This window comes from Monodelphis domestica, chromosome 2 (assembly GCF_027887165.1).
Source record: "Monodelphis domestica isolate mMonDom1 chromosome 2, mMonDom1.pri, whole genome shotgun sequence".
Classification (NCBI taxonomy): Eukaryota; Metazoa; Chordata; class Mammalia; order Didelphimorphia; family Didelphidae; genus Monodelphis; species Monodelphis domestica.
This window is the reverse complement of record NC_077228.1, coordinates 68,652,897-68,674,604: the sequence shown is the minus strand read 5'-3', so window position 1 is coordinate 68,674,604 and position 21,708 is coordinate 68,652,897. Positions and strand designations below refer to the sequence as shown.

Genomic DNA, 21,708 nt, shown 5'->3' with positions numbered 1-21,708 from the left:
GATCATTTAATAAACCCCCTAAAATATAATACTCTTATTATATTTTATTATTTGAGATTTAATTTTAATTTTTACAGTTGGCAACCAGAAGGGATGAGAAAAACTCTCAATTTTTTTTAAAGGTAGCCTAGATAAAAACATTTTTTAAGCCACATTTCTCCTGCCAAAGCTTTTCACTCACCCACCTATCCACCCTCACAAACTTTGAGAGAACTCAAAACTCTCTTCTGGAGCTGCTGCCTTTTTCTTTCCTTCCTTTTGCCTGGTTTCTCTCCCTACTGACCAGGCTATTTTTAGCCTGGGGACTCTTGGCAAAGAAAAGATAAGCCGTTTCTCTTGCCCAACTTTTGAACCCATGTTCCCCAGTTCCTTGCTGACTCTGGCATTGCTGATACTGCTTCCTCCAGCCCCCATGTGTAAATCTGAAATTTCTCAGACTTGTGAATGTTAAAAAAATTTCCCCATCAGGGAATTCTCAATTGGAACAATTCCCTACTGGGAACATTCCACATTTGGATGTGAGAACTCTATTTAGATTAGAAATGGGAAGACCTCTACTCCACCCGTACTTAAGGACTGCTTTAGGGGAGAAAACTCCTTGCTAAACAATGAAAGTACCCATACTTATAATGGGGCAAGGAGTTCTTTGAGCCATGCCTGTTTTTAGAATTGATACAATGGGATGCTAGCTACCTATAAAGGTCGGGCAACTTATAAACTTGCCAGGAGCAAAGAGATGAAAACTTATTCAGAGGTTTTCTCTTGAGGGGATTAGTCGACTCCGCTGTGTTTTCTCTGGTTCAGACTTACTCAGAGGTTTTCTCCTAAAGGGATTAGTTGACCCAGCTGTGTTTTTAGAATGGGTTGTCCTTTGGAAAACGTCTACTGTGATTGGTAGATGGAAGAACTTAGGGGAGGTGACATAGGAGAAATCCCCCTATATAAGAAAGAGAATCCTTTTGGAGAAATCTCTGATGAGGTTCACTTGGGAAGAATCTCTTGAGAGAGGCTCTGGAGAAGGGAAGCTCTTGAAGGACAATCTCTAAGGAGGTCTCGCTGGAGCTCCTCTGAGGGGACTCTGTCCCTCTGGAGGCTCTGGAGAGAGGCCCTTTGAAACAGTCTCTGGTTGGATCTCTCTTTGAGGAGGACTCTGGCTGGAACTCTCTCTGGTGAAATCAGCTGAGATGGAGCTGGCCTGGTGTCACTAGAATCCTTGCTTAGACAGACCTTGTGGTGAGTGATAAAAGACTAACTGACTGATCTCTCTCTCTTAAGACTCAGGTCTAGGCCACTTTGGCTTAAGGCCCTTCATATTTATTTCCTTTTTCTCTCTCTCTTTTCTTTAATTCCACATTTGTATTAACTAAAGTCTCTATAAAACCCAGTTGACTTGGGTATTTGAATAATTGGGAATATTTCCCTGGCGACCACCTTATATTTTGATTTAAAACCAAGACACTGTAGTGAAACATATTTTCTGCGGTCAAATTTACTCACCCACTCTTATATCTACTATAATTTATATCTTCAACCATTTTAACTGCCACAGTTTATGGCAGACAACAATTTTAAATCTTACACATGGAGATTGCTCATCTAGCCCCAGTCCCAGCCCCAGGCTGCCAGTAGCTGTCACTGTGTCTTTGGAATCACAAACCAACTAGTAAAAACGGAGGTGTTCTTTCCTTAGGCAACAATTAGCCTCCACATGGCGTGGGAATCTCAAGGGGGGAGGGAACAGGGAGAAGGAAGCTGATTACAAGCTGGTGTGTTCTATAAAAGAGCAGTGCATTACCTATTTCAAACAACTTCTAGCTTTAGGATGTTTTACACGAGTGCACTGATCCTTTCACTTATCTTGCCTGAGATTCAGGGGAGAATCAAACCTTTGCCATTCTGGCCTGCCCAGTCTCTAAGATTCATTCAATTTGGGATTCATTCACACTCAACAAGGAGTTTTCCCTCGATATGGGAGATCCCACAGTATTGACAATAGGGATCTGAATGAATAGAAAAAGGAACTTTAAAGGGTCTGGAGGTGAAATTTTAAGTCCTTTCAGACTCCATTTTTAATGAAAGTCTTTGTATTTCATTGTATTTTGATGGTTGTTTTGTTTAAGATTTATTGTTTTAAGTTCATATATTAATGTATTCAATACTATTCTGTTACACTGAATCATTTTAATGTACTGGGTTTAACTACAGTTATATTCTGTTACCTTTCCCCTATACTGAACAAATATTATTGAATAAGCCCATTATAAAAACAGCTTTTTCTTCTATTTTGGCTTTGTAAATTGTCATAGATAGAGGATGGATGGACTTCATAAAAAACTGGGTCCAATTGTATAACAACCTTTGGAAAATTTAATGAGCTAAATATGTCAAATTGATTTTAAGGGGTCTTCAAACATGAATTTTAGATTTTTTTCCTTCTTAACTTTGATTATTTTTCCTGCCTCTTAGTTATTTGTAAAAAGAGGTGAGGTCCATTTTAGTAGCTGAAGTAAAGTACAATTATAATCCCCACCTCCCAATGGGACATTATAGTCTCATAACAAAGGAGCTGGGAAGTTGATCCCAGGCATGGTACCCCTGGATCACTTTCAAAAGAGGGGCATCGCTCATTTGTAACTCCTTAGCTCACTTTACCCTTTCACAAAAATTATCTCTAGATTCTTGGGGACATTTTTAGACTCAGCAGCAACAGTACAGAGATTTGTTTTTTTTTCTAGACTTCTCTGCCACATTTTTGTAATGATGGTGGTAATAGATTTAAAAAAAAAAAATCTCAGCCAAGCTTGAAACATTGCTACACTTGAAATACTTGTGACAAGTATCCATTAGCTTTAAATGTCATACAGCAGATTCATGTAAAATATGATAGTGGGTTTGTTTGCTATTATCATTAAGTGGGTTATTATAATTTTGGTATATTGATACTTTTTGAATGTGCATTACATGTTGTACTATTGTTCTTTATAAAAAAAAAAACCTGTTACTTTGTGAAGATACATATTGCTTTACACTCATAGTGGATCATGGCCAGGTTTGAAGAGGAAATGGGTCTCATTTTTTGGTGAGAAGCCTTTGTACTCTACCCTTCCTTAGCTGACACAGTGTGTCAATGATTATAAGCTATATATTTTTGATTTTTAAAACTTTTACTATTGTTTTTGCTTGCGTGTGCAATATACTATTTAAGTTTTTTATTTTTTCTCTCCTTGTTGTATTTGAAGCACATGTCACCAGTATCAAGAAGATTTTCTTTAACTTTTTTGATTTTGCAGTAATATAAGTTTAAAACATATTTGCTATAATGTCAATGCATAGCCAAAAAGCTTTAAGACTATAAAAATGATGCCATTGATTGTTTAAAAAAATTATGGGATTTTGCTTAATGATTCTGTCTGATTCCAGGAGAAGGAAATACAAAAAGTGCCATTGAACAGTGCCAAAGAAGCACAAAGCGACTTGCATAGTGCCAAACAGCTCAAAGTCAAAGAGACCAAACCAATCTTATATGGATTGATGACATTCTGCACAAAGAGCATAAGGACTTGATCATGCGTAAGACCAAAGTTACAGCTGTTTAACATGTGTTAAATGCAGGACTTCCTTGTAACACACACTCTATATCAAATACATAACATCAATTGTTCTGGCTCCAGTATCCCTGAGAAAAATATGTAAAATCAGACCAGGGAACGACACTTCCCTATCAGTCCTTTTTTCTCTCTCTTATAGTATGGTAACTTCTTATAGTCTTGACTGAAAATGGGTAAGTGAAATATGACTACATTTTGTCCTACAGACTTGTGGGATAGAAATCACTTTAATTGGGTCCTGATTCAAGGACCTGTTATAGTTTTATTTTCCTTTACTTAAATTGTTTACACATAAGACTTTGATAGTGTAAAGATATTAGAAAATAAGTATTGTTTTATTAGGTTAGGGATAATAAGTAAATTGGCTGGCTTGAGAAAAGAACTGAGAGAGCGTGTTAATTTCAGATGTGACAGTTATATTTATATAATTTCAGATGTGACAGTTTTTTCTATGTCAATTACTCTCTCTGGCAGTTGGGAGTTGCTCTCTGGCAGTTGGCAGAGGCACACTCTCAAATACTCTCTCTCAGGACTGGTAACATCTTTGCCTCTCTCTGTGTCTGAGGGAAAGATGTGAAGGAGCTTAGTGTTTTCCTTTCCCAACTTGGGAACCACTATTGACTATCTGTTGTGGTTTTATAGATTGTTTAACTCTGAAAAGACCAAAGAAAAACCTAGTCTTTGGTTTGGACTCTGAGTCTGTGACTCATAGTCCTAACTTGATTCTTGTTGAGACTCAACCAACTACCCTTTGCTATTTTATAATTTGAAGGTGAAGTTAAGATTTATAAGGAAAATAGCAGTAGTTTTTATTAGGTAGTATAAATTTGGGTTAGTCAGATCAGGGAGGATTAGTGTAGCCTATGAAACACAGGAGAAGCAGTTCCTTGCAGAACCTGGGAGTTTATTTGGGTGGATTTAGAATCCTTTAGAATTAGAAATTCTTTATTTATTCTTATATATTTCAATAAACATTTTATTTTTATAAAGTCTTTTTAGCGTCCTTGTGCCTGGCCCTGAAGGGTAGTTCACATTTGACCTTCACTTCATCACTGAGGATACTTTTGATTACCTCTATCAAAAGTATCCAAACAGTTTTGAACAGTTTTGAACCTATATTGAAACAGTTTTTCCACCTAAATATTTTATTTTATAACTTGCCAGTTTATTTTTACAATAGTCTATGTTTCATTCAGAAGTTATCTTTTCTCTTTTATTTGGATTCTTTTTGTATTTTTTTATTTCTCTTGTGAATTGATTCATATACCTCATAATTCAGCCATGCATCCCTAAGTGATCCCTGTGTTTTTCAATACCCTCTTCAGGAGGGAATGTATAATTATTCTAAATTGCAAAGTTTAAATTCTTTTTGAGAGTAATTTTAGGTTAAGAAATATGTTACCTCTCCAAATCCAGAAAATGAACTGTTTGGAGAAGGCACCATGAAGAAGCCTCCACAGACCACATGCTACACCAGAAGATCCAGAGAAAATTTTGAGATGTGGTAATTTGAACTGTGTGGGGTTGAATGCATTTGTTTTGTATGTATATGCTTATGCCGAAGGGGACTGCCCCATAACTTGCTTTTTGTCAATGTGTCTAGCAATCATTGTTTTTGTTCTCTTTTCCTCTTATTCTCAAATTATTGTAATTTCAGAGTTGATATGTTTACAAGACCCAATGGAGAGACTAGTCTTCTGTGGGTCTCAGGGGGCTATGTATAAATGGAGATTTTGAACCTTTGACTTCATTCCCTAGAATTCCTTAGTATTTCCCAGAGTTCCCTATAATCTCTCCTGTGTCTTCATGTTGGTGAGATCACGTTATTGGTATTTAGCTGGCTGTAACTCCTTCCACGCCCTCTTTGGCATGATGCAGCAATCATGGTGGCATGGTAAGGTGGGGATTTTGAAAATGGCTAACCAGCCATGGACATGTGGTTTTTATTTTGTATCCTCTTTATTCCTTGATTTCTAATGATCATTTAATAAATCTCCTAAAATGTAATGTTTTCATTATTTGAGATTTAATTTTAATTTTTACACTGCTCCAGCTCTGAGAATCTCTGAGAGTATCTCTGCCAACTACCAGAGACCAACTCCCAACTTCCAGAAAGAGTAATTGACACAGAAAAATGGTTATAACTGTCCGCAATTGAAATTAACATGCTCTCTCAGCTCTGCTTTAAACTCCAGTTCTTTTCTCAAGCCAGCCACTTTACTTTTCATCTCTAAACTAATAAAACAATACTTATTTTCTAATATCATCCTTATAGATTGTTGTGAAGATCAAATGGGATAATATTTGTAAAATGCTTAACCCATTACTAGGTAAATAAATGCTTATTCCCTTCCCTGATGAGCTCTATACCTCCTCCAACTCCCTATTATCTAATTACTTTTACTAGTTAGAGGGCATCAGTACCAAAGGCATTTAATGAAATAATATAATCAGAATAATGGGAATGGAATATTCCTTCTATATACTTGGGACATTCCCACCAATGTATATAATGTTATTGGGAAGAGTGATTATGTGTGAGCAACATCCATGTATGGAATGCTTGTGGCCAGAGTACAAGGGTTGATGGATGGATTAAAAAAGTGGACATAAATATCGCCACAGTACTCATTTGAATGGTCCATACTTAATGCCCAGGGTATATGTGCAAAAGGGACCTTCTATGATGCTATAGGGCTGCTTTTGTCTTCGAGTGACACATTGCTCTTTGTGGGTCTGTTTCCCAATGAGCACCGATTTTTGTTGGATTTGACCTTGAATATACCAGGATTTCTCTCCTGTTTTTCATTGGATATTGTGTCACATCTCTGCTGCCCCTCGCCTCTTGCTGCTAACACTTTCTGGGCTTCAACTGGAGTCCTGTTCCCACTCAAGAGTAGTGGTTTCCACCATCTCTTTTTTGGCTTAAGCCCACCTCCCCTCCCCCAAAAAGCTTCAATTCTCTTTCAAAGACAGAGGAACCTCTCACATCCAGTCACTGGACTCAGTAAGGAAATCCAAGTTCTTTTGCTTCATAAAGAACATGATCTCTCAGTTCCCAGAGTCATAGCCTTTAGAGTCCAAGCTATTTTCGGACTTAGGAGAGGTAGATAGTCCAAATGTACTTGTACTATATTTTGAACTTCTTACTTTGAAGGCTCCCAATTCTTGTCTTAATTGTTTATTTGACTTAAAATTAGAAGGTCTTCCTTTAGGGACAGCATGATTTGTTATGTAAGGCGTGAGCAATGGAGTAAAATCTCACCTCAGATATTTACTATCTCCATATATGATCAAGCAAATCTCTTAACTACTCTATGCCTCAGTTTCCTCAACTATAAAATGCAACTGGACTCAGGGACTTTGGAGGTCCCCTATAAGTCTAAATCTATTATTCCATGATTCTTTGAATTCTGGTAAATTCCTAATACCAATCCACATTCCTTCAAATAGTTTTAGGGAATACTTCTCAAAAAAGTGCTAAGCCTATGTATGGATCTGAGCTACTGCTCAATAATCTTACAAAATAAATTAAGTAAAAAAAATATTAAAGTGGAGAAAATGTAAGAACAAAGCCAAAAAATGTTGGCATAGTTATTGTCCTTAACCCTCCTGAGTCATGTTCCTGTCTTTATTATATACATGTAGCCTGCCTCTTCACATTATTCTGATTAATAATGTGATTTATTATGCTAATTGTTTTCTTCTTGTTATAATATTTTCATTTTAAATAAATTCTCTCTATCAGATTAATTTTTTTATTACTATAAAGTACTATCATGCCTGTTTTACTTTTAACATATCTTATTCCCTTGACTTAATCATGATTGTTTCCTTCCCTTCTACACAAAACACAGATTAAATTTATCTTTGTAACAATTTGTTTTTAATCACACCCTTTCTGCTCACATCAAAGTTAGATGTTAGGATTATACTTTTGTTGATAAAATATTTTTTAAAATTACTCTTCCTCATATAGCAAACACGGGTGTGATTTCAGAATTATCTCTCCTTTTCCAGGGCTAAGCAAATAGGGTTAAATGATTTACTCAGTGTCACACAGACTAGATTTGATACCTTAGTGCTCTCTCTACCGTACCACCTGACTGCCCCTCCTCTTTCAATTAATATTATATTAGTTCTCCATCCTCTCCTTTAGTTCTCCAGGTGATCTAGTTATGTTTGTTTCCTTACTGATGGGATTCATCTTTCTATTTAGTCTATTCTAATCTCTCTGTTTTCAGTGACCCTTATATCAAATTTGACTTTAAAAGTACCATAGGTTTATTAGTTACTTATGGAACTTATATCAAAGACTAGTTATCTTTTTAATTTTTATCTACTTGGTATATTTGCTTCTCATAGTTTCTGTCTAATTCCAGCTTACCTAAGGGAAAAATAATTAAATTACTAACATTACTGAAAACCCCCCAACAACTTTTATATATGAGAGTGTGCCTATTTTTTTTCAGGTCACATAATTTTGGGGTATAGACTTTTTAACAGGTCACTTTCAGCATCTTCCATACCTCTTCATTGGGTAGTCATGCTATTTTGAATTTTTAATAGGTATTTTATTTTTATCAGTTACATGTAATAACAAATTTCCACATAAATTTTCTAAAGTTATATGTCTAAATTGTCTCCCTCCCTCCCTTCTTTCTCTCCTCCCAGTGCTGGCAAGCAATTCAATCTAGGATATATATGTATTTTCTAGCAAAACATATTTCATTTTTATAAGAGGATAATCATATAAAACCCCAAACAAAAACCTGAATAAACTTAAATGAAAAAAATAACATGCTTTGATATGTATTCCAATTCCAACAGTCCTTTCTCTAGAGATGGATAGCATTCTTTGTCATAACTTCTTCAGAATTGTCTTGGATCATTGTAGTTTTGAAAGTAGCAAAGTCTATCACATTTGATTGTTTCACAATAGCACCATTACTGTGTACAATGTTCTCCTGGTTCTGCTTATTTCACTCTGCATCAGTTCATGTAAATCTTTCCAGCTCTTTCTGAAATCATTCTGATGATCATTACTTAGAGCACAATAGTATTCCATCACCATTGTATACCACAATTTGTTTAGCTGTTCCCTAATTGATGGACATCCTTTTAGTTTCTAATTCTTTGCCACCACAAAAAGAGCAGCTTATAAATATTTTTTTTACAAGTAGGTCCTTAACATTAAAAAAATCTCCTTGGGATATAGACCTAGTAATGGTATTACTAGATAAATGTTTTATAGCCCTTTGGGCATAGTTCCAAATTGTCCCCCCTCCCCAGAACTATTGGAGCTTAAAGAGGAACTAGATAGTAAAACTATACTAGTTGAGAACCTCAACCTTCCCCTATTAGATCCTGATAAATTGAACCAAAAAATAAATAAGAAAGAAGAGAAGTGAATGAAATTTTAGAAAAATTTGAGTAAATAGATATCTGGAATTGATACACTATGATACAATCAAATGTAATGGACTTCTCCTTTAGTGACAATGCAATGACCCTGAACAACTTGGAGGAACCATATCCACATACACTGTGGGAGTAAAAACACAAAAGAAAAACAACTACTTCAATACATGGGTTGAAGGGATATGGTTGGGGATGTAGACTCTAAATGAACATCCTAGTGTAAGCCTCAAGATAGGAAGATAGAGGAAGGATAGAAGTTCTGTATGCTGCGAGGGGGGTGGCGGAGTCCAGTTAGAGATATGAGGTGGCAGGAATGAGTCAGAAATCCAGGCCTTATTAATTATCAAGGAGCCACAGCAAAAACTCCAATCAGTGGACTACTCAGAAGGCTTATACCTGTCTAGTCATCCAAATTTAATACCACACAGGTCGGAGGCATGATAGAGAAAAGAAAGTGCCTGGCCGAAGGCCAGGTCCCAGGTGGGAGAGGTAGAGCAGGAAAGGAATCAAAGATGGAGCTTGGCCGCTCCAGCAAGGACAGGCATCAAGATCAGTGAGAGCTGAGATCCAAGTGAGGAAGAGAGAGCGAAGAGAGGCGGAGCTTGCTGTGCCCCGGTATTTAATCTCTTTGATATGCAAATATACATAATACATAGGGATGATTATCATTGGTTAATGACAAGGTATAGGTGTGGTTTCTCTTAGCCAGGTGAACACAAAGAAACCTGTTTTTCCGCCTAACCTGGGGGAAGGTGGGGTCAAGGGTCAGAGGCTTTCCCAGCCATGTGCAAGACTGAGCATGCTCTCTTCTAAGCCACTCTGTACATACTAACTGTTTCCCTTGCCCATAGCTAGGGGTGGACTGCTACACAAAGATTCCAGCTTTTGGGACAAGAACACATTATTTGAAAAAAACTGCTGGGAAAACTGGAAAACAGTATGGGAAAATCTCACACCCCATAGCAGGATAAATTCAAAATGGGTAAATGACATAAATATAAAGAGGGAAATTATAAGTAAATTAGGTGAACATAGAATAGTATACCTGCCAGATCTATGGGAAAGGAAAGAATTTAAGACCAAGAAAAACACAGGGAACATTACAAGATATAAAATGAATAATTTTGATTATATTAAAAAGGGTTTGTACAAGCAAAACCAATGCAATCAAAATTAGAAGGGAAGGAAGAAACTGGGAAAAAATTTTATAACAAAATTCTCTGACAGAGGTCTAATTTCTCAAATTGATAAGGAACTACATCAAATGTACAAGAAATTAAGCCATTCCTCAATTGACAAATGGTAAAGGGATACGAATAGGTAGTTTTCAGATGAAGAAATCAAAACTATCAATAATCCCATGAAAAAGTGTTCTAAATCCTTCCCGACTAGAGAAATGCAAATCAAAACAGCTCTGAGGCACCACTTCACATCTAGCCAATTGGCTAATATGACAGTAAAGGAAAATAGTAAATGTAGGAGGGGATGTTGCAAAATTGGGACACTAATACATTGCTGGTGGAGTTGTGAATTTATCCAACCATTCTGGAAGGAAATTTGGAACTATGCCCCAAGGGTTTAAAAATAATGCATATCACAACTACAAAACACTCGCCACACAACTAAAACTAGACTTGAACAAATGGAAAAATATTAACTGCTCATGGATAGGACGAGCCAATATAATAAAAATGACCATCCTACCCAAACTTATTTATCTATTTAGTGCCATACCCATTGAACTACCAAAATACTTCTTCACTGATTTAGAAAAAACCATAACAAAGTTCATTTGGAAGAACAAAAGATCAAGGATATCCAGGGAAATAATGAAAAAAAACACATATGATGGGGGCCTTGCAGTCCCTGACCTAAAACTATATTACAAAGCAGCAGTCATCAAAACAATTTGGTACTGGCTAAGAAACAGAAAGGAAGATCAGTGGAATAGACTGGGGGAAAGCGACCTCAGCAAGACAGTATACGATAAACCCAAAGATCCCAGCTTTTGGGACAAAAATCCACTATTCGATAAAAACTGCTGGGAAAATTGGAAGACAGTGTGGGAGAGACTAGGAATAGATCAACACCTGACACCCTACACCAAGATAAATTCAAAATGGGTGAGTGACTTAAACATAAAGAAGGAAACCATAAGTAAATTGGGTAAACACAGAATAGTATACATGTCAGACCTTTGGGAGGGGAAAGGCTTTAAAACCAAGCAAGATATAGAAAGAATCACAAAATGTAAAATAAATAAGTTTGACTACATCAAACTAAAAAGCTTTTGTACAAACAAAACCAATATAACTAAAATCAGAAGGGAAACAACAAATTGGGAAAAAATCTTCATAGAAACCTCTGACAAAGGTTTAATTACTCATATTTATAATGAGCTAAATCAATTGTACAAAAAATCAAGCCATTCTCCAATTGATAAATGGGCAAGGGAAATGTATAGGCAGTTCTCAGATAAAGAAATCAAAACTATTAACAAGCACATGAAGAAGTGTTCTAAATCTCTTATAATCAGAGAGATGCAAATCAAAACAACTCTGAGGTATCACCTCACACCTAGCAGATTGGCTAACATAACAGCAAAGGAAAGTAATGAATGCTGGAGGGGATGTGGCAAAGTAGGGACATTAATTCATTGCTGGTGGAGCTGTGAACTGATCCAACCATTCTGGAGGGCAATCTGGAACTATGCCCAAAGGGCAACAAAAGAATATCTACCCTTTGACCCAGCCATAGCACTGTTGGGTCTGTACCCCAAAGAGATAATGGACACAAAGACTTGTACAAAAATATTCATAGCTGCGCTCTTTGTGGTGGCCCAAAACTGGAAAACGAGGGGATGCCCATCAATTGGGGAATGGCTGAACAAACTATGGTATATGTTGGTGATGGAATACTATTGTGCTAAAAGGAATAATAAAGTGGAGAAGTTCCATGGAGACTGGAACAACTTCCAGGAAGTGATGCAGAGCGAGAGGAGCAGAACCAGGAGAACATTGTACACAGAGACTAATACACTGTGGTATAATCGAACGTAATGGACTTCTCCATTAGTGGCGGTGTAATGTCCCTGAACAACTTGCAGGGATCCAGGAGAAAAAAACACCATTCATAAGCAAAGGATAAACTATGGGAGTGGAAACACCGAGAAAAAGCAACTGCCTGAATACAGAGGTTGAGGGGACATGACAGAGGATAGACTCTAAATGAACACTCTAATGCAAATACTATCAACAAAGCAATGGGTTCAAATCAAGAAAACATCTAATGCCCAGTGGACTTACGCGTCGGCTATGGGGGGTGGGGGGGAGGAAAAGAAAATGATTTATGTCTTTAACAAATAATGCTTGGAAATGATCAAATAAAATATATTTAAAAAAAATAATGCATATCCTTTGATTCGGAAATATCACTACTAGGTTTGCACCCTAAAGAGATAATAATGAAAAATATTTGTACAAAAATATTCATAGCCAGGCTCTTTGTGGTGGCAAAAAATTCGAAGATGAGGAGTTGTCCCGTGGTTGGAGAATGACTAAACAAATTGTGGTATCTGATGGTGATGGAATGCGATTGTGCTATAAGGAATGATGAACTGCTTAATAGAAATATGAACTGGAAAGACCTTCATGAACTGATGTGGAGTGCAATGAGCAGAACCAGGAGAACATTGTACACAGAAGTGGAAATGTGGAATGATCCAATGTATGACTTTCCTACTAGCTGCAATTCAATGATCAGGACAGTCCCATGGAACTTATGAGAAAGAATGCTATCCACATTGAGAGAAAGAACCGTGGGAGTAGAAACCTGGAAGAAAAACCATATGATTTATCATTTGTTTATATGGGGACGTGATTTGAGGTTTTGGTTTTAAAAGATTATTACAAAAATGAATAATATTGAAATAGGTATTGAGTGATAATATGTGTATAATCAAGTGGAATTGCTTGTCAGTTATGGGAGTGGGGTGGTAAGAGGGAAGGGAGATAACATGGATCATGTAACCTTGGAAAAAATTTAGAAACAAAATTTTAAAATAAATACATTTCCCCCTAAAATTTCCCCTTTGGATAAATTTTGATATGTTATCTCCTCATTGTCATTCTCTTTAATGAAATTATTGATTGTTTCTATAACTTTTTCTTTGACCCACCCATATTGAAGAATTAGATTATTTAGTTTCCTTTCTGAACTCTCTAGTAAAAAAGGAAAATGGTTACAGATGGAATTTAAAAATACTAAATATATTGTTTATAGAAAAGAGATTTAACCACCAAAAAGATTTTTTATAGATTCACACATATTATATCATTTGGGAGTGTCAGTGATGATACAGGATAGGGTTGAAGTCAAATCAGGAAGCATTAAAAAAGATAAAAAGGATATGATTTTATGATTAGATTTTCTGTTCAAACTGAGGCTATATCATTTTAAAATACATATACATTTAATACTTCATTAAAGTTTAAAAGAAAAAGTTCAAAATGTTATAAGAAAAACAATCAGTAAACATTGAGAGATTTTAACACCTATATGAAAAAAGTTACATAGTTGAGCAAAACTGTGTAAAGTGAACAAATTGCGTCTAAGATACATATGGAGAACTCAATATAAAAATAAATACTTTTGGGGGGCAGCTGGGTGGCTCAGTATATTGAGAGTCAGGCCCAGAGATGGGAAGTCCTAGGTTCAAATGTGGCCTCAGACACTTCCCAGCTGTGTGACCCTGGGCAAGTCACTTAAGCCCCATTGCCTACCCTTACCACTCTTCTACCTTGGAATCAATATATAATATTGATTCCAAGATGGAAGCTAAATGTTTAAAAAAAAAAGAAAAAGAAAACAAATACTTTCCCCCAAGGAACACAGAGTATGTACAAAAATTAATCACTTGCTGAACTTAAAAAGGTAAATGAAGAAAAGTGAGAGTTTTTATGCTATAATTATTTGCTATATATATGCTATAAATATATGCTATAATATTATAATTAATGCTATATATGTACCATATAATAATATGGTACATCATCCAATAAAGTTGTTGAAAACTTATGGTATAATGTATAAAATATCTGTCAGCTTTCAAAACTAAACTTATTAAACAATACCTGTGTAAAAGAGATATAGGAGGATCTCATTTTATGGGAACTTACTATACATGCACTCATATGTGATTGGAAAAAAAATTAAGGCATAAAAATATGTAAAATTAAAAATTTTAATTGCTTGCTTAATCTGCACCATTTTCCTAAGCAGTGTAAAGTCTCACAACAATTCCCTGATCATGTTTATCCTTACTTTGAGAAGCATTAGTGTGAGTCATTACATTGCTTTGAATCAAACATTAACTCCTGCATCAGTCTTTGTCCTCAGATCTGGCTTGTAACTAGTCACATCTGCAATCAGAGCAGTGCTTTTCTTTGTTTTATTAATGCTATTTAGTTATTGATAATGCCCCCAAAGTACAAGAGTAATGTTATGGGTAGCTCTGACAAACCTAAGAAAAGAGTCATAAAGCATCTAGGTATATTCATATAAGAAATGCTTATTAAATAATGGGGTCCACTATTTTGCATGATTTTCAACTTACTCAAAGGGTCTTAGAAGGAGTTGGTTGGGTAAAATAAGGATCTACTGTAATATAATGAGAAAACATTTATTTAATTGATTTTATAATCTTAACATCCATTAAAAATGATCAAATATAGAAAATGAAATTCTACATCATAATGGTGTCAACTTTTCTTTTCCTTCTCTCCTCAAATGGAAGACATTTTTCTTGTTACTCTCTTTAGGAGCAAAAATTCAATTTTGCTCAGATTTGTTTGTTTTTCTGGATTTTTTTCTTCTGTTCCACTTTTTCAATTTCTCTATTTTTACCAGAACCAGAAAAAATTTTACTTTTGTATTTTTTATAATTATTGTTTTTATATTTACTAGATGTTAGCTAATCTATCTGTTCTTCTTAAGATACCAAGGAAAGTTGCTTATAAATCACCCACTCACTCTGACCTTTATATCAGGCTGCCAAGGTCAATCTAGAAATATCTTCACTTTTACCAATCACATATCTTGATAAATGTTCATTAATCACATGGAATACAGATTGTACATTTCAGTCAACCCTCTCAAATACAATTAAATTTCTTTAGGCATTTCTCTCTCTTTCTTTTTTTAAAAACCTGTACCTTCTAGCTTGGTATTAATTCTAGTACAGAAGTAGCAAGGGCTAGATAATTGGGGTTAAGTCACTTGCCCAAAGTCACACAGCTAGGAAGTGTCTGGGGCCAGATTTGAACCTAGGTCCTCAGGACTCTAGGACTGGTGCTTGATCTATGATGCTACCTAGCTGCCCCCTTTCCCTTACTCTTTTTCCTTTTCTCTCTAACCTTTCTCCTGCATGGGATTAAAGATGAGTGGTACTTTGGGATATTAATTTCTCTTTATTTTTTTAGGTTATCTCCCTCCCTTTTGAATGGATGGGAGGTAGATAATATGCAATTAATTCAATGTTACTTTCAAAAAATATTGAGAATGTTTAGTTATTCTCATGGTCACAGTTACATGGGAAAAAAGACAAAAGGATGATAGATCCAAGTCCTCAGGAATACCACTCCTTAAAGACATAGATCATTTTCTTTTCCTCCCCCCCCCCAACCCCCCATAGCCGACGCGTAAGTCCACTGGGCATTAGATGTTTTCTTGATTTGAACCCATTGCTTTGTTGATAGTATTTGCATTAGAGTGTTCATTTAGAGTCTATCCTCTGTCATGTCCCCTCAATCTTTGTATTCAGGCAGTTGCTTTTTCTCGGTGTTTCCACTCCCATAGTTTATCCTTTGCTTATGAATGGTGTTTTTTTCTCCTGGGTCCCTGCAAGTTGTTCAGGGACATTACACCACCACTAATGGAGAAGTCCATTACGTTCGATGATACCACAGTGTGTTTGTCTCTGTGTACAATGTTCTCCTGGTTCTGCTCCTCTCGCTCTGCATCACTTCCTGGAGGTTGTTCCAGTCTCCATGGAACTTCTCCACTTTATTATTCCTTTTAGCACAATAGTACTCCATCACCAACATATACCACAGTTTGTTCAGCCATTCCCCAATTGATGGGCATCCCCTCATTTTCCAGTTTTGGGCCACCACAAAGAGCGCAGCTATGAATATTTTTGTACAAGTCTTTGTGTCCATTATCTCTTTGGGGTACAGACCCAGCAGTGCTATGGCTGGGTCAAAGGGTAGATATTCTTTTGTCGCCCTTTGGGCATAGAGGAATACCACTCCTAAGGATTTGGAAGTTTGCTCTACTGTCTTGTCTGTCCTTGGACTTCCCTGCTGAAGCAGGGCATACTTCAAGTGCCCCCAGAAACCGATGCCCAGCATAGAAAGAGCACTGAACTTTTAGTCACAGGACCTGAGTTTGAATTTGAGTTCTGCCACTTAATTCCTTCTGTGGCCTTGGTTAAGTGAATTAATCTCACTTTCCTCCTTTGTAAAATAAAGTTAGTCTTGATAAACTTGAAGTTCTCCTCCAGTAATAGACCTATTAGCCTATGATCGTTTACTTAATTTTAACAAATCTAACACTGATAGTGTCACTGATAATTGCTTCAAGTTAATTAACCAATCAGTCAATAAACTTTGAAATGCCTCCGATATTCTAGTCACTGTAATAGGCACTAAAGATAAAAGCAAAACAATTCCTAATATAAAGGAGCTTATATTCTAATGAGAGAGATAATATGTATATGTAAAGGTATATATGAGACCCATTCAAAGCCGATTCAAAGTAATGTTGGGGTGGAAGGCACTTGGATTTGGAGGGATGAGGAAAGGTCATGTTCAGGTGGCAGTGCTTCAGCTGAGTCTTGAAGGAAAAGAAGGAATTACAAGAGGCAGAGGTGAGGAAGAGAGAACTGCAGAAAAGAATAGAGATGGGAAATTAATGAGTGAATGAAAAAGAATTTAATAACTTATTGTATTCTAAGAACTATACTAAGGGTATACAAATACAAGAGCTACTGGGGATACAAATTCAAAACTGAGAATGTTCTTATCCTCAAAGAGTTTACATTCTAATAGTGTTAGATACAACATATAGGGGACTAGTGGCCAGGGAAGGGTATTTTGGTCTCAGAAGTCTCAAGGATGATGGGTGGAGTAATAGGATGGTTAGTTGGCATGTTTTTTCCAGTCCAGATCTGATTATAGTTGTCAGAGCAGGGGTGAAAAGATGGAGGGGTAGTATGAATTTGGCTGGAATGAAGAACAGACCCAAGTTTAGAGTACTTCTGGGCAGAGTCTGGAACAGAGATGCCAAATATGCAGCCCTCTGCACTCTCCATTCTGTCTTGGACCAAATTAAAAAGTAGTTCTGGTCTGATTTTAATGTTGAAGTATTAGTTAAATATATATATATACACATATTAAACATATGATTTTCTAATCCCCATAGGGATTCTTATGTACAGCATGAATAGTCAGAAGGTCCATTTTGGAGGATGGAGCATCAGTAACAAAGGGAGGAAAGTAGAGATAGAGTATTGTTGTGAGGAATAGCAAGAAAGCCAGTATGGATGAACCACAGAGTAGATGGAGGGAAGTAATGGATAAGACTAAAAGAATAGGATGGAGTCAGATTGTAAGATCTTTAAATGCCAAAGAGGAAGTAATAGGGAGTCAGTCAAGTTTATTGAGTTGGAGAATGACATGGTCACATCTAGAAAATAACTTTGATAACTCTATGGAGAATCAATTAGAGTGTGTGTGTGGGGAAGAGTAGAGGCTGGGAGACTCACCTTCAAAAACTCACATGTTTAGATGTGCATCCTATAATCCTTAAAAGTTCATAAATCAAATCTAACTTTAGGATGATTAAATATCGTCCGTTCCTTGCCTCTCTGCATCTAGCACCAGCTTAATTATACCCTTTCTTGCTACACTTAATGGTTTATTTTGATATCTTGTAAGTAGGCCAATTTTTCATAATTCTTGATATACTTATCTATTATTTTTTAATTTTAATTTTATATACCTTTATCTAAAACTATGAAGTAACCTGTTGGCATTTTGATTGGTATTGCAATAAATATGTAAGTTAGTGTGAGAACTATTGAATTTTTTACTTTATTTTTTTGTCTAACCTTAAATAGGCAATATCCTTCCATTTTCTCAGTTCTTTAATTTTTATAAAAATAATTTTGAATTTGTCTTCATATGTCTCATTTCTTTTTAGGTTAGTGAATGAGTTAGTTAGTATTTGTTATTAGTTTATATTCAAAGCATTTTCTAATTCTTTTTAAAGCTATTTCTATTTTTGATGAAAGGGTATAGGAATGCAAATTATTTTTGTAGGTTTATCTTATAGCCTATACATATACTAAAGAGGGAATGGAGTTTTTTGTTATTGCTGTTTTACTTGGAAATGGCACATATTTTATCATTAGGTGAAATGAACAGCTCTAAAATATTCATGGGATCATAGAAGTAGGAGGATTAGGAGTCAATTATTTCAAGACCTTCATTTTATAAATATAAAACTGAGATCTGGAGAGGATCTGCTCCAGCCTTTTACTGTTATTCTGTGTCTCTCTGTTTAAAGTGTTTTCCTTGTAAACAATATATTGTCATATTGTTTTTTAATCTACTGTGCTATCAACTTCCATTTTATGAGTGAGTTCATCCCATTCACATTCAGTTATGAAGACTATGTATTTCTCTTCATCTTATTTTTCCCCGTTTAACCTCCTCTCTCTTTTCACTCTATTCCATCACTCTGTTTGGTTCTGACGCCTGCTTCCCAGAATCTTCTCTAGGGAGCCTCTCCCAAATCTCATCCCCTTCTACTTCCTTGCAGGGCAAGATAAATTTCTATACTGAACTGAGTATGTATGCTATTCCTTCTTTGAGCCAGTTCTTATGAGAGCAAGATTCAAACTGTCTATGAACTCCATTTATTCTGCTTCCCCTTCTTCCCCTTCCAGAGTAAAAGCTCTTCTACCCCATTCTCTCTTTTCACTTTCCTGTTTCCCCAGGTCATCCCTATTTCTCACCCATTCATTTTATTTTTGAAATCATTCCATTGTAGTCAACTCACACCCATGCCCTCTGTTTCTGCATATTCCTTTTAAGTATTCTAATAATGATAAAGTCCTTTGGAATTACAAGTAATATCTTCCCACATAGGAATGAAAATAGCTTAACCTTACTGAATTCCTTATAATTTCTTTTGTTTTCCATTTTATGCTTCTATTGAGTCTTGCATTTTTATCAGGAATGCTAGAAAGTCCTCTTTTCATTGAATAAAACATTTTTTTCCTGAAGTATTATACTCAATTTTTCTGTATAACCTATTCTTGGTTGTAATTCTAGCTTTCCAGTCCTTTAATGTAGAAGCTGCTATTGTTATATTAATCTGACTGAGGCTCTATAATATTTGAATTATTTCTGGCTGTATGCAATATTTTTCTTCTTGATCTGGATGCTCTGAAATTTGGATATAACTTTCCTGGGAGTTTTCATTTTGAGATTTCTTTCAGGAGATATCAGTGACTTTTAAATTTTTTCTATTTTACTCTTTGGTTCTAGGATATCAGAACAGTTTTCCTTGATAATTTCTTGAAAGATGATATGTAGGTTGTTGTTATTGTTTTTTTTTATCATGGCTCTAGGAAATCCAATAATTCTGAAGTTATCTTCCCTTGACCTGTTTTCCAGGGTTGTTGTCTTTCTAATGCGTTATTTCACATTTTCTTCCATTTTTTCATTCTTATGATTTGATCTTATTGTTTCTTGATGTCTTACAGAGTCGTTAGCTTCCATTTGCCCAATTTTAATTTTAAGGAATTATTTTCTTTAGTAGGCTTTCTGCTTTTATAGGAATTCTGCACCCCTATAATATACTTCTGAGCAGCTATTTGACACTCTGGACTGAGAATTTCTGAAGCTTCCAGTGCTAATACAGGTGCCCTCTCCACCTGCCCCCAGGTATTGGCTTGCCAGAGGAAGCCAGCAATGCATTGCACTTTGTGCCTGACCACCACCCTAATGAGACAGAACTTTCTTGCCCACTTTCTAGTTTGTTGTTTTTCAGTCATTTTAGTTGTGTCTGACACTTTGTGACCCCACTTGGGGTTTTCTTAGTCTTGGGATAGAAAATTGTTTCATTTGGACCCTTTCATTGTTTGATGCTCCAGAGTTTTATTTGAGGCATTATTTTAAAGTTCTTTGAAAGGGAATTGGGACAGTGCAGGTAAGTCCCTGCTTTTACTCTGCCATCTTGACTCTACCTTCTTTTCCTCCTCCTCCTCATACACATTTAGAGAAAGATCTCTTTACATTCTCTTCAGTGGAATACTTAAAGAAATTGTGGTTGGCTCTGTGATGTTTGATATATTTGATCAATGACTGGGATAAAGACTGAGATTATGTGCTCATCACCTTTGTCAGTGATGTAAAATTGGGAGAGATGACACAAAAGTATCATATGGATGACAGAATCAACTTCCAAAAGCATCTTGACAGACAAGAGCATTGGTCATAATCTAATAAAATGAAACTGAGTAGGGATTAAAGTCTTACTGTTGTGTTTAAAAGAAAAAACTTCACAAATATATGATCAAAGAGGCATAGATAGTGTGAACTTTAAATTACTCCACCCTACTTAGATCTTACTTTATGGTGAAGATAAAGTTGTAATCTCCTGATTGAACAATGAAGGTACTTAGTTCTTACTTTATAGTGAAACTAGAACTTTAAGCTAAGTCTATTTTTAGATCTTAATACAAAATGTGTTAAGTAACTCTAAAGGTTAAATTAATCACAAAAAGGTTAACTAACAAAAGGTGAACTTAACAAAGAAGTGTTAAGTAACTCAAAAAATATAATCTAATCAAAGAAGATGAGAACTAAAGAATGGGCAGTCCTAGAGAAAAAGCCTCTGATGTGATTGGTAGATGTGAAAATTGAGAGGAGGGGACACAAGAGTAAAAGGTCTATATATTTTGCATCACTTCCTCTCTCTGGGACCTTTGGCGGTGGAGAGTTGGCTGGTGACAGTGTGCTGGGCCTTTTGGCATCTTGGTGTGGCTACAGCTATTGTCCGGTTCGGTGGTGAGTTTCTGGCTGAGTTTTTTCTCCTTTCCTTTCCAAACTTATCCTCTTAGAAACCTCTGATCTCCTTCAGAGACCTAGTGGTGGAAATCTTGAACTCCCCCTGGCACAGTCCAGGAGGGAGAAATTCTATACCCTCTTCCCTCTTTCTCCTTAAATCCTTCCCTCTATATTAATTAAAATTACCATAAATTTCCAGACTGAGTTGGGTATTTTATTTGGGATTTTTCCCCTGGTGACCAATTAATTTAGATTTTAAGTCACAACCCTAAAATTATCTTTACAATAGATAGCAACTGTTTTGAAAAAAAAATTTGGAATTTCATTGTATTACAATACCAATATGAGCAGCAGTATGGAATTGTAGCCCAAAAAAAGTCAATATGCTTCTGGATTGCATTAGTGAAGGCATAACATCCAGGAACAGAAAGGAGATAATTCCACCATACTCTTTTTCTCAAGGCCTCCTTTGGAAAATTGTGTTCATTTCCAGTAACTACACTTTAAGATAGACATTGATAATCTGGAGGATGTCCAAAGCA

General features: G+C 35.9%; 1 protein-coding gene across 5 annotated transcripts in view; it reads left to right on the top strand.

Annotated features, from left to right (window-relative positions):
- The window catches only part of ANKRD45 (ankyrin repeat domain 45), a 111,149-nt gene that overhangs the window by 76,830 nt on the left and 12,611 nt on the right, over nt 1–21,708 (top strand). The gene's annotated exons all lie outside the window — the stretch shown is intronic.